Consider the following 16,849-nt stretch of genomic DNA (forward strand, 5'->3'; position numbering starts at 1 on the left):
ATAACTTCACTCAACTTCATTTGCCCTATCATTGAACTGTACCCCCAACCTATGGGCTCATTTTCATGGACTCTTCATCTCATGTTCTTGATATTTATTGCTTCTTTATTATTATTGTTGTTATTATTATTACTATTCCTTTGGAATTTGCAGTTCGTTATTTTTTGCACATTGGTTGTTTGTTCATACTGCTGGGTTCGGTCTTTCATTGACTCTGTTTTGTTTCTAGGATTTACTATGTATGCCTGCAGGGAATTGAATCTCGAGGTTGCAAATGGTGACATATATGTGCTTCGATAATAAATTTGCTTTGAAATTTTGAACTTTGAACTGTTCTCAAAAGTAGCATCATTTTCTTGCATTCGTTCCCACATTCCTGGCAAGGATTAGACTGGTTTGCACATGGAACTTCCAATGCAAAACCATTTCTGCAGGTGTTCTTCACTGAGGCTGAAATCTTATGCCCTGTGCTGCCAGCAGATGTGACAGGATATGTTGCTGCATTAGATTTCTTAAAATGATTATGCCAAAATGCAGAAAAAATATAAGATTTGGTGGCCTGATGAATGAAAACTCGGCTTGCTTTTGTATAATTGCATAGTATCTCTGCCTTTGGCTCTTTTGTTTGTTGCTGGTATTTCAGTTCTCCTGAGAGGCAGCTTGAGGCTGTTATTGGATGATAGCATGGTAAAGCTAATATGCCATTTGACTCGAGTTTCATTGTGAGTGACAGTCTCATTTGAAAATCTCCCAAAGTTGAATTAGTAAGAACATTAGAAGTAAGAGGCAGAATCTGTCATACAACCCCTTGAGCCTGCTCCACCATTTAGTAAGATCAAAACTGATTTGATTTTGGCAAATTTTGAGTATAACTTGGCTCAAATATTGTGTTTTGCTTATCTCTACAACGTGGTCAATAACTGGCCCATTTGACTGCTTAGTAGTTCACCACAAAATGTAAGATATTTGTGTCAGTGCCTTGACTCAAGAGAGCCAGAAAGGAACAAGCAATCTGAATGTCACGGTCTGGTCCATTGACTCCTCATTTCAGTTGCTTTCCTTTTCCCCGTGTTCCACTGGGCTCCTTGATTAGGGCACCTGATCCTCTTTCGAACCGGCAGCATAAAAACTCCGGCTTATATCTACTCGCTGCTGGTTTGCCACCTCAGCAGTGCGGCTATGCTCGTTCCGGGCCACCGAGAAGGAGTTGAGTCGAGAACCTGCCATCCGCAGTTCCTGGGTCGAGTCGAGAGCCTGCCGTCCAGCTGAGTTTTGCTAGCCAATTGCTGCTTCATGTGGTACCCAGAGTCGAGATATGAATGGACTGTCGTTGTTTATTTTGCTGTCTTATGTCCGGCTGAGTATTGCAGGCCGTTTGCCGCTGCCTCGAGCTGTGATACGAATTGTCTGACGTTGTTTGGTTTTGTTGCTCAGTGTCCAGGCTCCGAGTCCCAGTCAATGTTCAAGTCCGTGTAAGAATCCTAACCAGCTCTCCGTGCCTGTGTCCTGCACTTGGGTCCATTGCAGTCGCTGAATGCAACACTGACCAGGCAAAGACTTGATGTTTGCCTTGCCCATTCTGAGATGCATTTCCCTGACTTCCTCAAAACTGATGGTAAAAATAAATCCTTTGTGCAATGCCTTCTGAAAACTTGCAGAATTCTGCAATATTCTGAGGGAGATTATATTACAATTCGTTTACTTTTTGAGACAGGCACTGCGTAGGATATAAGAGCACTGGGGCCATGCTTAAAACATTACAGGTGGTTGGTGGAAATGATTTTTTTTTCTTTTTTTTTGCTTAAAATTGTTGCCAGTTCCATCATAGTGAAGACCTTCCCAGCTTGTCCCTGATAATGGAGAGAGTTGTGCCTGTGATAGAACTGGCTGATTCTCAACCCTCTGCAGCCTCTTGCAGTCCCGTGCACCGCAGCCTCCACATCAGCCTATGATGGAGCCAGTTAGAATGCTGTCCACTGTACATTTGTAGAAATTTGCAGGTCTTTGTTGATGTACCAAATCACCTTAAACTCCTAACAAAGTACAGCCACTGGTGTGCCACCTTCATCATTCCATCAATGTGTTGGGGCCCAGGATAGATCCTTTAATATATTAACACCCAGGGACTTGAAGCTGCTCATCCTTTCCACTACTGACTCCTCAAGAGGACTGGTGTGTGGTCTCCTGCCTTGCTCTTGTTGAAGTCCACATACCGTTCCTTTGTCTTGCTGACATTGAGTAGGAGGTTGCCGTGAAACCACTCAAATAGTACTCAACCTGTCTCACTCCTGGATGCTGCTGCTTGGCCATCTGAGATTCTGCAGTGGTGTCACCAGCAAATTACAGATGCCATTTTAGCTACGCCTAGCCCCTCAGTCACGAGGGTAGATAGAATGGAGCCGTAGTCCAAGCATGCATCTTTGAGGTGCGTGTGTGTTGATTGTCAGCGAGGGGAAGATATATATTACTGATCTGCACTGACTGATCTGAAAATAAGGAAGTCAAGAATCCAGTTGCAGAGGGAGGTACAGAGGACCAGCTTTAAAAAAGTTGATTAGAGAGAGGAAGATGCTCAAATTGCAAGCTGTAAACAATAACCAGCAGCCTAATGTAGGTTTTACAGCTATCAAGCTACTCCAACGCTGAGTGGAGAGCCGATGAGATTTTGTCTGCTGTAGACCTGTTGTGTCAGTAGGCAAATTGCAGCAGACCTATGTCCTTGCTCAGGCAGGAATTAATTCTAGCCACCACCAAAGCACTTCATCACAATAGAGGTGAATGTTACTGGGCAATAATTGCTGAGGTAGTTCACACTGCTCCTGGGTATCAATATAATTAAAGACCTTTTGAAGCAGGTGATAATGTTCATTCTCTGGGCTTCAAAAATACTGCAGACCATGATTGTGTTCAGGATCTGGATGATAACAGAGATTCGGTGAATGAATGGCAGGTAAACACAGCCTTAATTAAGTGAAACATTTCAATCAGCATCAACCACACTGAATTCCCGCTGTTAATACCAGATATATTAACATGTTATCTTTGAGGTCAGTACAGGTGCAGATTGATCACCTACAGGATTCACATTTGGTGTGTTGGAATAATCTTATCTATCTACATAATTAAATCTCGACATCACTGGATGTCGTCATTGAATTTGATGTAAGTTACTGCATTCTGCTGATGGCTCTAATTTCATTTAACTCCCCAAGGCCACTCATTATCTCCTGCTTGCACGATTTTTGTCATGCAGTTGAAGTGGAAGAATTGCATGAGAATTCTATTACTATCATGGCCTTCCTGTCTTGAATGTATATTTCATTCAATTCTTGGCACTGGGCCAGTATCCTTGAATACTCTGTTGGCACTATAGTAAGAACAATGAAAGCAAAAAAAAAACCTTGCATTTTTCCAAAGGATGTTCCTAAGGTAAGCTCAAAATCCATGCTGAATGGATCTTTCTGGTGTTGCTATGATCCTGCATATAAAAAAACTATAACAGATAAAATCTATTTACTTTATGTAGTAGATTAGTGAAGTGTACCAATATTATAGCCAAATTATTATCACATTCATGGAGAGATACAGCATGAAAATAGACCACGGTATCCACCACCCATTTACATTAGCCCTGCGTTAATTCCTACTTTTTCTTCCACATCCTCATCAAGATTATAGCACTTACATGCTGGCAATAGTGTACAATGGCCAATCAACCCATTAACCTACACGTCTTTGTGATGTGATAAGAAACCAGAGACCATGGAGGAAACCCACGCTGTCAAAGGAGAGCATGCATACACTACACAGGCGGCTCCCCATGTCAGGGTTGATCTCAGGCCATGATTTCAGAATGGAGCACGAGACAACATTATGAGAAAAATTTGTCTTGTGCCTGAAGATGTTTTTTTAACTCCATCTTCAATACTTAGGACAGAATTAGCGTGTTTAGATATGCAAGATATATGGAGAAGTCATTTAAACAGCATTTCTGTTTGTTTCCCCAATATGACTTGTTAAGTGATTTATGTAATACAGGTTGAGTACCTCTTATCCAAAAATGCTTAGGGCTGGACGTATTTCAGATTTTGGATTTTTGGAAGATATAACGAGATAGCCTGGGATTGCCATTACTTCCGTCCGAATTTATGTGCTACTGGTAAGCAGCCTTTCTCTTGCACTTGTTCATCACACATTGTACTGATGCAGCTGTTCAGGGTGTTAGATTTTCATCAGCAGTGATCTTGGCAAACTCATCAATGAAGTTCTCTGCTGCTTCGTGATCAGCAGATGCTTTATCACCATAAGTCTTTAAAAATGTAATGCCATGCCTTAAATTTCTGCATCCAACCTGCTGAATATTAACAATTACCTTCAATTTTCAGTTCGCCGTGATAGATCTTTGCTTGTTTCATGGTCAGCATACCGTTAAGCGACGTATGTTCACCCTGCTGACGAATCCACTCTTTCAATACATGTTCGAGATCATCTTTTTTTTTTGCAATGTTTTTCTATTTTTCATTAACCTCTGTTTATTACATATGTGAGGGGAGTTATCAGAACTGTCTGTGGTGCACAGAGACCTGTGCAAGCCTGAGAACCTCCCCAGCGCCTTGTGGAATTTTCCATTTGTGATGTCATGTCAACACTCAAAAAAAAATTCAGAGTTCGGAGGTTTTTGGGTTTTGGGATTTCTGGTAAGGGATACTCAACCTTCTCGTCCTTGTTATTTTTCATTTTACTGAAAACATTGCATGTAGGCAGAAACCTGCACTGAATTTCATGCTGCAATCTATGTTTGTCTTCAATTGTTCACCAAATATGTATATTGTTGTTCTAATTGGGACTGTGATGTATTTGTTTACTGCTTTTTAAGCTCAGGCGCTCAATACATTATTATTCATAACATTGTCAATTTAAATGTTTTCTGCAAAAATGCATTTATAAGCTGCTGTTATCTGCATTAAAGATACAAAGAAAAATATCTATTTCATGTAGCTGGTGATATTGTACTGAGTAAGTTTGCATCCATGTTCACTCATCTTGTTGAAAATCATGAGCTATGTTGATCTGTGGTGTAATTCTTCACTGATTTCAAAATGTGTATCTGCAATAGGTAATTAGCACAGTAATTCACAGTGATTTGTGGAAGTGTGAACTATTATCCATTTAAAGGAACAAGTTTCTACTTTGCTTTATAATTCAAAATAATCAAATTTCTACTTGACTAATGGAAAATGTATTGAGACAGACCCTGCTGGGCCCAGGCTGCACTTCGTGATTGTCTCTCATGCAGTGCCTACACTGGTTACCTTTAGTAACTCTGCATCCCATCCCACATCCTGCTGGAGCATTCCCTGAAGAGCACGTGTTGTCAGCAGGACCTTCCTATCACTTCTTCTAAACGCCTCTGATGTTCAAAGACTATTGATCATTTCTGATGATCAAAAACACTTATTGAAATCGTTTAAATGTAAAACAAAATTGAGAATAGTAAATTATTATTAAGCATGTTATATTATTTAAAACAATAATAAATTAAGCAAAGTTTTAAAGAACACTTCAGAATCAGGTTTAATATCACTGGCAATATCAGTTGTAAAATTTGTTAACTTAGCGGCAGCAGTACATTGCAATATATGATACAGAGAGAAGAATAAAATAAGTAAGTCATTGCAGTAAGTATGTTCTATTAACTAGTTAAATTAAAAATAGTGTAAAATCAGAAATAATATAAAAACAAAAAAAAGTGAGGTCGTGTTCATGGGTTCAACGTCCATTTAGGAATCGGATGGCAGAGGGGAAGGAGCTGTATCTGAATCGCTGAGTGTGTGCCTTCAGGCTTCTGTACCTCCTTCCTGACCGTAACAATGAGAAAAGGGCATTTACCCTTTCTGTGCCTGCCAGTGACTTGTTGAGATGTTTGTAGTGGCATTGCAAGTGTGTATATAGCCCGATTGTTCAGATGGCTCTAGACTTGGTGCCAAATCCAATGGCAGAGCAGGAGGTCAAACATGTTGCTATCTGACCTCAGCATGTTCTGAACTTTTGTACTGCAGTTTGCAGGCTTAGAACATTGAAGGACTTTGATAGGCATACTGCAGCTAGCAAGTGCTCTGCTGTGGGACTGCTTGTTTACCATCAACAGGAACTGGCTCTTTACAAAAAACCTTAATAACAAAAGATCATTCCTCTGGTGGGCGTCAAAGGTTGCGAGGAGAAGGCAGGAGAATGAGGTTAAGAGGGACAATAAATCAAAGTTCAGAGTCACCATATGCAACCCTGAGATTTATTTTCTTCTGGACATTCACAGTAAATTCAAGAAACATAATAGGATCAATGAAAGGCCACACCCAACAGGATGGACAACAATCAACATGCAAAAAAAACCCTGCAAATGCAAAAAGAAAGGAGATAAAAAGTGAAATAATAATAAATGAGCAATATACATTGAGAACATGATGCAGAGTTGTTGAAGGTGAGTCCATAGGTTGTGGGAACCATTCAGTGAATGGGGGGGGAGTAAAGTTATTCTCTCAGGTTGAAGAGCCTGAACCTAGTGGTGTGGGTCCTGAGGCTTCTGTACCTTCCTGTTGGCAGCAGCAAGAAATATGGGGGTATTTGACGATGGACGCTGCTTTCTGTGACAGTGTTTTGATGTAGATGTGCTCAATGATGGGTGGGCTTTACCCATGATGGACTGGGCTATATCCACTATTTTTTTTATATGCTTTTCTGTACAATAGGATTGGTGTTTCCAAACCAGTACATGATGCAACCAATCAATATTCCCTCCACCACACATCTATACAAGTTTGTCAGTGTTAGATGACATGCCAAACCTTCAGAAACTTCTAAGAAAGTAGAGACACTACTGTGCTTTCTTCGTAATGGCACTTGTGTGCTGGATCCAGGACACATCCCCTGAAATGATAACACCGAGGAGTTTAAAGCTGCTGACCTTCTCCACCTCTGATTCTCAGATGAAGATTGGCTCATGGACCTCCATTTTCCTCCTCCTGAAGTCAATAATTAACTCGTTGGTCTTGCTCACATCGAGGGAGAGGTTGTTGCCGTGGCACCATTCAGACAGATTTTTAACCTCTCTCCAACATTTTACGGTGAGTTGTCACCACCTTTGATTCAGCCAACAGCAGTGGTGTCATCAGAAAACGTTAATATGGCATCAGAGCTGTGCTTGGCCTGACAGTCATAAGTTTAAAGTGCGTAGAGGGGGCTAAACACACAGCCAATATCAGTCATGTTGGAAAGGTGGAGCAGGCTTGATGGGCCAATCGCCTAATTCCTTCCAATGTCTTATGGACATTTAGAATAATTTCATGAGAAAAAACATGAAAGCTTGCATCAAAATGAATGATCAGCTGAAAATGATCCCAGTACTTTTTCCGGTTATTAGTATGCATGTTATTTCCCTCCAGTGTTGGTCTGAATGAAAATGCATCAAAATACTTCCTTTGGAATGATAGTTTCAAGATAATTTTTCCAAAGAACCTTTAAAATATGAAGCAGTTCTTGGGCATTGTTAAAATGCATTGAGCAACAGATGGGCAGCAACATAGTATTTTTTTTTTGCTTTTTTGTTAGAGAGCTTCATTTTCAAAATCCCATACTGATTCACATTTTCCATGCTTTATAAAGGAAAGTAACATCCTTTGCCAATTGGAATATTGCCATGAGCTTGGATAAAATTCTATAGAAAGGAAATTTCTGTAATAATGTTGAGACAATAATTCTTGGGTGAACCTTCAATTTTAGAGATGTAGACAAAGAACATGAAGAGATCACTTTTTTTCTTCAATTGACAGTACGTTCAAAGATAGAATGTGCAAGCAGACACTAGGAAATAGGTTGTATTTCTAAATTCTGGGTCTGTGCCTGATTTGCATTGTATTTTCTTGAAATTTATGTACATTCCATTATTGAAATGGGAAGTTAACAGAACTGCAACGAATACAAGTGCATTTCATGGTGTTTCTTGTTGTGCCCAAGTTCGACGTTATAAAGCATGGAGTGACAGTTAAGATCAAAGACCTCCAGATGGACAGTATGTTGTGAGTTAAAGGAGACAAGCTTAATTTATCCCTTGACCACTCGCAAGAAATAAACATTCAATACTGGATTTCTGAGAACTAGGTTTTTGGCATCTTTTAACTTCAGTTCCTGGGAACAGTGTTCTGCTAGCTCCCATTCAAAATTGGAATATGTGGATTTGCTTGGGTACAAAGATGGAGCAACTTGTTTGTTACTCAACCCGAATATTGTTTCGGGAATGTTGGAGATAAGCTCCATTTAACTACACAGACAGTAATTAAATATGCTGTTTACTGCAGTTTGACATTGAACATAGAACAGTACAGCACAATAAAAGCCCTTTTGGTCCACAGTATTGTGCTGACTCCAAGATCAAGCTAATCCTTTTGCCCTGTAGCTCTCCATTCTTCTATCATGCATGTGCCTATCTAAGATTCTCTTAAATAGCCCAGATGTATCTGCCTCTACTACTACCCTGACCTATAGATATTTTCAGTCACAGGGTCGATTTAGCTAGTGGCAGCCAAGATGAACATAAATTGTAATCACCATTGTCATCAGTAACAGCAGCCAGGTTGCATTGTGTTGGTGGATCAAACTGATCAGAGAGCCATTGCACACTGCAGAATCTTGAATATGTATGGCCACTTGGCTCCTCTTTTCTATGCCAGTTAGAGGAAACAAAAGCTATCTGGCTCATCCAACATTTCAAATCTCAATCTATTTCCAAGTAGGTCTGAAATGCAATATAAAGTGAGTTCCAGGCTCTCTCAAAACTCCAATGAAAAATCATCAACCTCGATCCTCTTTCATCCCTCTACCTGGCCACATTAAAGAAATGTCAGCATAAGAGCTGTTAGTAGTTTGGACAGCATTTGTGGTCAGGGAAATTGTGTTGAATATTCATGTTGAAGAACCAGAAAATATTAAAATATTAGCACGTTTTAACTTGCAGGAAGGGGAAAAAATGGAACAAGTTGGGAAGAATAAGAAGGTGCTGGAACCAGTTGAGAGTGGGTGATGAAGACTTTTAAATAAAGATTAAACAGCACAAGTGAAAGCAAAGGGCAGCCCAGTGGTTCAGTCACTGGAGCCACTGCCTCCAGCACCAGAGTCTGGGGATCATATTTAGTCTTGAATGTTGTCTGTGTGGAGTTTGCATGTTCTCACTGTGATCGGTTGGGTTTTTTCTCACAACTCATAGATATGCAGGCTGCTAGGTTAATTGACCACTGTAAATTACCCTCAGTGTATAGATGAGTGTTAGAGTCAAAGAGGGTTGGGTGCTGAGAATGTGGGGAGAATAAAAAGGGGGATTAATGTAAGAGTAGTGCAGATACGTGGTTGATGGTCACTGAACTCTCAGAGGACTGAAGGGCTTTTTTTTATGTTCAATCTCTCTGTGATTGACTATGTTGCAGCTGTGAGATGTGAAACATTGCAATAAGTCTTCACTGTGGAAGACGCTAGCAATTTGCCTGATGTAGTGTGTGGAGGAAGAGAAGTGTGTGCAGTTACCATTACAAGACAGAAGGTGCTCAAAAAGCTGAAAGACCTAAAGGTACATAAGTCACCTGAACCAGATGAACTGCATCTTAGGGTTCTGAAAGAGGTAATGTTAGAGATTGTGGTGGCATTAGAAATGATCTTTCAAAAATCACTGGACTCTGTCATGGTGCCAGAAGGCTGGAAAATTGCAAAGGTTACTCCACTCTTCAAGAAAGGAGGAAGGCAGCAGAAAGGAAATTATAGACCAGATAGCCTGACGTCAGTGGTTGGGAAGATGTTAGAGTTGATGGTTAAGGATGAGTTGATGGAGTACTTCGTGACACAGGACAAGATAGTACAAAGTCAGCATGGTTTCTTTCAGGGAAAATCCTGCATGATGAACCTATAGGAATTCTTTGAGGAGATTACAAGTAGGAGAGTTAAAGGGGATGCAGCAGATGTTGTATATTTGGATTTTCAGAAGACCTTTGATGAGGTACCAAACATGAGACTGCTTACCAAGCTTAAGAGCCCATGGTACTACAGGAAAGTTACTAACATGGTTAGAGCATTGGCTGATTGGTAGGGAGCAGCGAGTGGGAATAAAAGGATCCTTTTCTGGTTGGCTGCCAGTGACTAGTGGTGTTTCGCAGGTGTCGGTGTTGGGACCACTTTTTATTCTGTATATAAATGATTTAGATGATGGAATAGATGGTTTTGTTGCCAAGTTTGTAGATGATGTGAAGATTGGTGGAGGGGCAGGTAGTGTTCAGGAAACAGGTAGGATGCAGAAGGACTTTGACAGATTAGAGAGTGGTCAAGAAAGTGGCAAATGAAATACAATGTTGGAAATTGCATGGTCATGCATTTTGGTCATAGAACTATATGTGTGAACAATTTTCTCAACAGGGAGAAAATCCAAAAATCTGAGATGCAAAGGACTTGGGAGTCCTTGTGCAGAACACCCTAAATGTTAACTTGCAGGTAGAGTTGGTGGTGAGGAAGGCAAATGTCGTGTTGGCATTCATTTCATGATAGCATTCATTTCAAGAGATCTAGAATACAAGAGCAAGAATTCTGAGACTTTATAAGGTACTGGTGAGGCCTCACCTTGAGTATTGTGAACAGTTTTGGGCCCCATCTTAGAAAAGGTGTGCTGGCATTGGAAAGGGTCCAGAGGAGGTTCACAAGGATGATTCCAGGAATGAAAGAGTTATCATACAAGGAATGTTTGATGGCTCTGTGTCTGTACTCACTGGAATTCAGAAGGATGAGGGGGGGATCTTTCAAATGTTGAAAGGCCCAGACAGATTGGATGTAGAAAGAATGTTTCTCATGGTGGCAGAGTCTAGGATAAGGGGGCACAGCCTCAGAATAGAGGGTCGCCCTTTCAAAACAGAGATGCAGAGAAATTTCTTTAGCCTGGGAGTGGTGAATTTGTGGAATTTCTTGCTACATACAGCTGTGGAGATCATGTTGTTGGGTGTATTTAAGGTAGAGTTTGATAAGTTCTTGATTGGACATGACATCAAATGTTACGGGGAGAAGGCTGGGAACTGGGGTTGAGGAGGAGATCGAAAAAAGGATCAGCCATGATTGAATGATAGAGCAGACTCGATGGGCCAAATTACCTAATTCTGCTCTTATGTCTTATGGTTTTATAGGTAAGGGTACTGGAAATAGTCAGCAAATTATGCAGTACCTTTGGTTAGAGAAACATAAATGAGCTTGAAAAGCGCTTCAAAAATCCTTCAAGGCTCCAGCACCATACCAGTAGCCACAGAGGACTATGAAATATTGGTCAGCCCTAAAACACTTCATTATTTTGATAGATACATTCCATCTTGACTTCTGGGTTTGTCCACCCTGAAAGTTATCATTCAGTACAGTATTTATATTCCTTTCTCTTAATTCTTCTTCTGTTGGAGATGGTGGAGAGTCTTCAATAAGATCCAAACCCTTTGTATTCTGTCTCCACACATTTTGGTTCCTATTTCAGTAATGTTGAGCGAGGGGACATTCAGGGAACTTTTAACAATAGTTTCATAGAATCTGTTGGATCGACATGACTGGGTGTATGCAGCATTAATCGTAACATCTCATCGCCAAAGGTGGTATCTGTGATAATTCAGCACTTGATCATTAGCCAAGATTTGAATGTGCTCGGGGTTCCGGAGCAGGACTTAAAACGCACATCCTTGTGAATTATGCCAATGAGCCACAATTGACGAGTATCTTGAATTCATGTTGCCTGCTTTACAACTTTAAGGCAATTATTCCAAGTGCTGTACATTGAAATACACATTTATTTTCCTGCCTGTCACCTCCTGCCGATATGAAAAAAGTGACGTTCAGTTAAAGTGTATTGAGCTTCGCTTCATACTGAATACTGCATTATTATGACAAGTTGAAAACTCAGAGACGACAATTTCACTGCAGTGCTGAGGTGTCTTCAGCTGCAGAGTTCCAATAATAACATGCACGATGGCCTACTTGCATCTAAAGTGATGAGTGGCTGACTGTTACCTGAAGTTTTCCCTTTTACTGAAAATGCATTCAAGATCAACATAATAATTGGATATTTTGCACTTGTCAGAACACAAATTACTTAAACAAAACTACAATTGATTTCTGACTGCGTGCAGATACAATTTAAAATCTGAAAATATAAAAAAAACACTTGTTAGTTTGCAGAATTGTATCTCCCTTTCTGCCCTCTGGACAATCATACTTCCATTATGCTGGAAAAAAACAGATTTTTTGTGCTTTTTATTGCAATTTAAGTCTAAGATCAAGCTTCAAATTTAGTAATACCCTGTTTGTATTTTTGCTTGGGTTGATCTCCATAAAAGATTAAGAATATTCAATTTTAATTACAAGATTATAACGCTGTTTAAGAATTCAATTTTTTGCTTTCTTTTTTCTCAATGGTGTTTCTTTGGATTTGCCATTTACAGTCCAGTAAACTCAAGTAACTTTGTTCTGAACCAGATATACATTAAAATCTTTGAGAGACAAATAATATAGTTGTGTTAATATACCATTTCTTGTGATTTCAAATTACTTGAGCTTAGCTGAAATTATTTAACATTTGATTTCATCTTTTAACTGAACGAGGTTGAACGATATTACTTCCTTTCAGTCCTTAAAACCTATTTTTTACTCCTTAATGGAGCCATGTTACTACACACAATCTTGTAACTAATAGGTGAGATGCATTAAAATTGATTTGAATTGTATTAAACCTATTTATTCCAACTGTTTCATTGCACATTATTTTAAGTTATGTTACACTACTGTGCTAAATAAAGTAGTCATTCAAGGACAAAAGTCTATGAAGCAAGTGAAATTCTCAAAGTTTGCAGCCTGACCCAGTTTCGCAGGCTGCCTGAGGGGCGGCTGTGATGGGTTGGCCATACTGCTTGGTCCTCCTGTTGTTTTGAATGAATGTGATCACCAGGTAGGTCAGTTGCATGCAAAATAAAATTTAGAAGTTTTCTATGAGTCAACGCAAAATAACAATGGATAATCAATTTCTGATTTTTGCTGTAGTTGGGTCTGCTTAAATATACAGTACATTCCGGTTAATTAGGCCAACAGTTAATCAGGGCAGCCGCTTATTTGAGACAACTTTTAGAGAACAAAAGCTAATTGAGAAAATAGCCAGGATTCTCTTTTGCTGAATTTGGACAGAAGACTGTTGCTGAACAGTTTCTAAGTAGCATCAGTCATGGTACTTGTGTGGCTGTCAGACACCACACTGTGCTTAGAGTGAACGGTTTTTAAATAGCTTCAATAGCATGTGCTTGTGTTCAAAAGCAGTGATTTTTGTCACTGATGGTTGGCGAGAAATAAACAGTAAGACATTTCAGAACCGTTTTGTTCACAATAGTTTCAAGCATAGAGGCATGCAGATGCCAGAAATGGCTGTTAGACATTATGAAACAAACAGTTCTTAAATAGTGTCAGTTGTGTGTGCTTATGCTATATTGTCCATTGGGCTGATGGACACAGAATCAAAAAGCAGTGATTTTTGATCATTTTGTTTTTTACTTTGGCTTTTTCAGGAAGGCAATGAAGGTCATCCATTATCTGCACTAGGTGGCTGTGCAGATTTTGTTCATATACAGTCAATTAAAAGAACATGGCAGCAATGAATACTTCCATCAATAACTATTAGGAACCAATAGTTTTATAGCACCGTAGTTGTATTGATAGTGTTCTAACTTGTTCTGTATTTCATTTAAATACATAATTTGTTATTCAGTTAAATAGTAGTTTGTCTTTGTTATGCTTTTAAACTATTTCCAATAAATTTCAGCTAATTCGAGTAGCTGCTTAATTGGGCCAAAATGTACTGGTCCTGGGTGTCCTAATTAACGAAAATCCACTGTATCTGAATTTCTTCACTACACCAACTGAATTTCAATTAGGGTTACTAATACCTTCCCAATTTTTCTTGGCCTTTTATACCTGAATTATTTCTGTCAGTATTTCTGTCCAATATTTTCCCAGGGGTCTGTGCATTTCAATTTGTTGTTGAGGAAAATTTATACTCCCTCCAGTCTTCTTGTTAATCTTGGTCTCTGCTTTTTCCTTTTAATCTTGGTGGCACTGGGAAATATGGTAAGGGCAAAGAGTCACAGAAGACTGAAGGCTAAATTTGTAAGGCACAACTGTAACTCACTACTTAGGATGTATCACAATTGTTTCTTTCATGTTATTTCTTGCAAGTGATGGCTCATGATGGTCTGGGAGGGCTTCCTGGCCCTCGATGTAGAAGATAACTCCTCTTGGCCACCTTTCCTATTGGAGATGTCCATGATTGTTTCATGTCATTCCCAGTACACAAGTGTAAAGGAGGATGAAATAATTGTTACTCCAGATCTGATGCAGCACAAAAAGATAAAGATCACAATAATAATAAAAAAACACAATAAGTATAAATAAGGTAACTAAAGTACATTGATTGTATGTCCATAGTGATGCTGGCACAGGAGAGTCTGCACATGAAGTGACTGGCAGAAAGTGATAAAGTTGTGGTGGGTGGGGGTGTGGAGGGTTGGGTCAGTGTTGGTGTTTATCAGCCTTAGGGAAAGTAAGGTTTTCGTGTCCTGGCATGGATACGATGTAGCCTCCTCCCTGATGGAAATGGGACTTAAACCTGATTTATACTTCTGCGTCAAATGTACGCTGTAGGTACCGCGTATCCTACGTCGTAGGGTGACGTGCACCACCCCAAAAAAGTAACTCACATGTCACAGTGACGCAGACCGCAACTATGCATGCTCGCTACATCGTAAGGCTACGCAGAAGTATAAATCAGGCCTGCGGCGTAGCCTGTACGCACAAGTATAAATTAGGCTTAATAGTCCCTGAGTAGGGTAGGTGTTACTGATTGTTGATGATGTTTAGTGTCCCTGTTCCTTCATCTTTCTGTATATATATCCCTGATGGTTGATAGGCTGGTGCCGGTGATCAGATGGGCAGTTTTGACTACTCGTTATAGAGCTTTCCTGTCCATTGCAGTGCATTTTCCATTCCATACAGTGGTGTAGCTTGTTATGATGCTGTCTACTGTATATCTGTAGAATGACATGAATACTGATGTGCAGAAAGTAGAGGCATTGGTGAGATTTCCTGATTTTGTAAAATGTGTGCCGGGACCTTGAGAGGTTGTGCAAGATGTGCACTCTCACGGTTTTGAAACTGCTCGTGTTTTCCACTGCTGTGCCACCGATGTAAAGAGGAGTATGAGTTCCCCTGAAGCTGAAAGCCATCTTCTTTGTCTTGTTAACATTAAGGAAGAGGTTATTTGCCTGGCACCAAGCTTCAAGCTCTTCTCCCTCCTCTCTGTAGGCCGTCTCATTGTTGTTGATGATGAGCCCCACCACTGCTGTGACATTGGCGAACTTGATAGTGTGATTACTCGAGTGTCTGGCCATGCAGTCATGTCTGAGCAGAGTGTACAGCAACGGGCTCAGCACCCAGCCCCAGGGCACCTGTGTTGAGGATGACAGAGAGAGAAGAGTGGTGGTGCAACCTGATTGTCTGGGATCTGATGCTTAGGAAGTACCTTTATACCACCCAGTTGCACAGTGGTGTATTTAGGCTGAGGACTAGGAATTTGTCCACCTAGGCTTGTGGAAAAATAGTGTTGAATGCCAAGCTGAAATCCAGCAGTAGCATTCTGACAGAAGTGTCCTTGTTTTCTAGGTGTGTCAGGCCCAGGTACTAGATAGATGCTATGGCATCTGTTGTATGGTGGTTCTGTCAGTAAGCGTGTTGGTGAGTGTCCAAAGCTGCACGAATGGAGTTTTTCATATGTGCCATTACCAGCTGTTCAAAGCACCTCATTATGATTGGCGTCTGTGCCGCGAGGTGGTAGTTTAGTTCTGAAGGTGCAGAGTTCAGCAAATGGTGACGGATTTGAAGTATGTGGGGTCAGCACCTTGGATGAATGAAGTCAGGAAGCTGTCTGTGAAAACATCACTGAGACATCTTCAAGGAGCGATCCCTCAAAAAGGTGGCGTCCATCATTAAAGACCCCATCACCCAGGACATGCCCTCTTCTCATTCACCAAGAAGGAGGTATAGAAGCCTGAAGGCACACACTCAATGATTCAGAAACTGCTTCTTCCTCTCTGCCATCTATTTCTGAATGGATATTGAGCTCATGAACACTACCTCACTACTTTTTATTTCTGTTTTTGCATAACATATTTACTGTAATATAGTTTTTCCCTATATTATCATGTATTGCATTGTACTGCTGCCGTAATTAACAGATTTCACAGCATATGCCGGTGGTATTAAACCTGATTCTGATTGCTGTCACAGGTTGTACCCTACAATTTGCTCTGATATGCTAAGCAGCTTCATTCATCTTAGCAAGGCGCACACGTGACTTTCAGGTGAAATCTGCTCCAGATGAGCCTGATGTGATTATTTGGACATGATGATTCCAGTGCATTTTCCCAACCTAATACATTTTTTTCTTTTTGTGTAGTTAGTGATTTGGATCTTATGACCTCATTACAGACAAGTTCCCTTAAAAAGTGAAACAAGTTTTAGTGTATTTAAGTATTTTTTTCTTTTACTCCGATGACGCTTTGTTGCCCTAATTAAAGATCTGCTGAAAATACATTCTAATCTGCTTTATAGTTGTCGTGGCAAGTAAAGTAGTTTAATTTCTTCTGCATTTGTATTTAAATGGTACATCTACTTTCTGATTAGGTTTACATGGATACAAATGAGAAGTGTTAGACAACATCATTGAGTAAATTTCTTATTCATATGCTAATTCAAG

At 40.0% G+C, this 16,849-nt stretch overlaps 1 protein-coding gene across 3 annotated transcripts in view; it reads left to right on the top strand.

The window, feature by feature from the left end:
* Positions 1-16,849, top strand: part of LOC140185963 (serine/threonine-protein kinase 32C) — a 270,736-nt gene that overhangs the window by 112,308 nt on the left and 141,579 nt on the right. The gene's annotated exons all lie outside the window — the stretch shown is intronic.

The sequence above is a fragment of the Mobula birostris genome, chromosome 21 (genome assembly GCF_030028105.1).
Source record: "Mobula birostris isolate sMobBir1 chromosome 21, sMobBir1.hap1, whole genome shotgun sequence".
NCBI classification, from domain to species: domain Eukaryota; kingdom Metazoa; phylum Chordata; class Chondrichthyes; order Myliobatiformes; family Myliobatidae; genus Mobula; species Mobula birostris.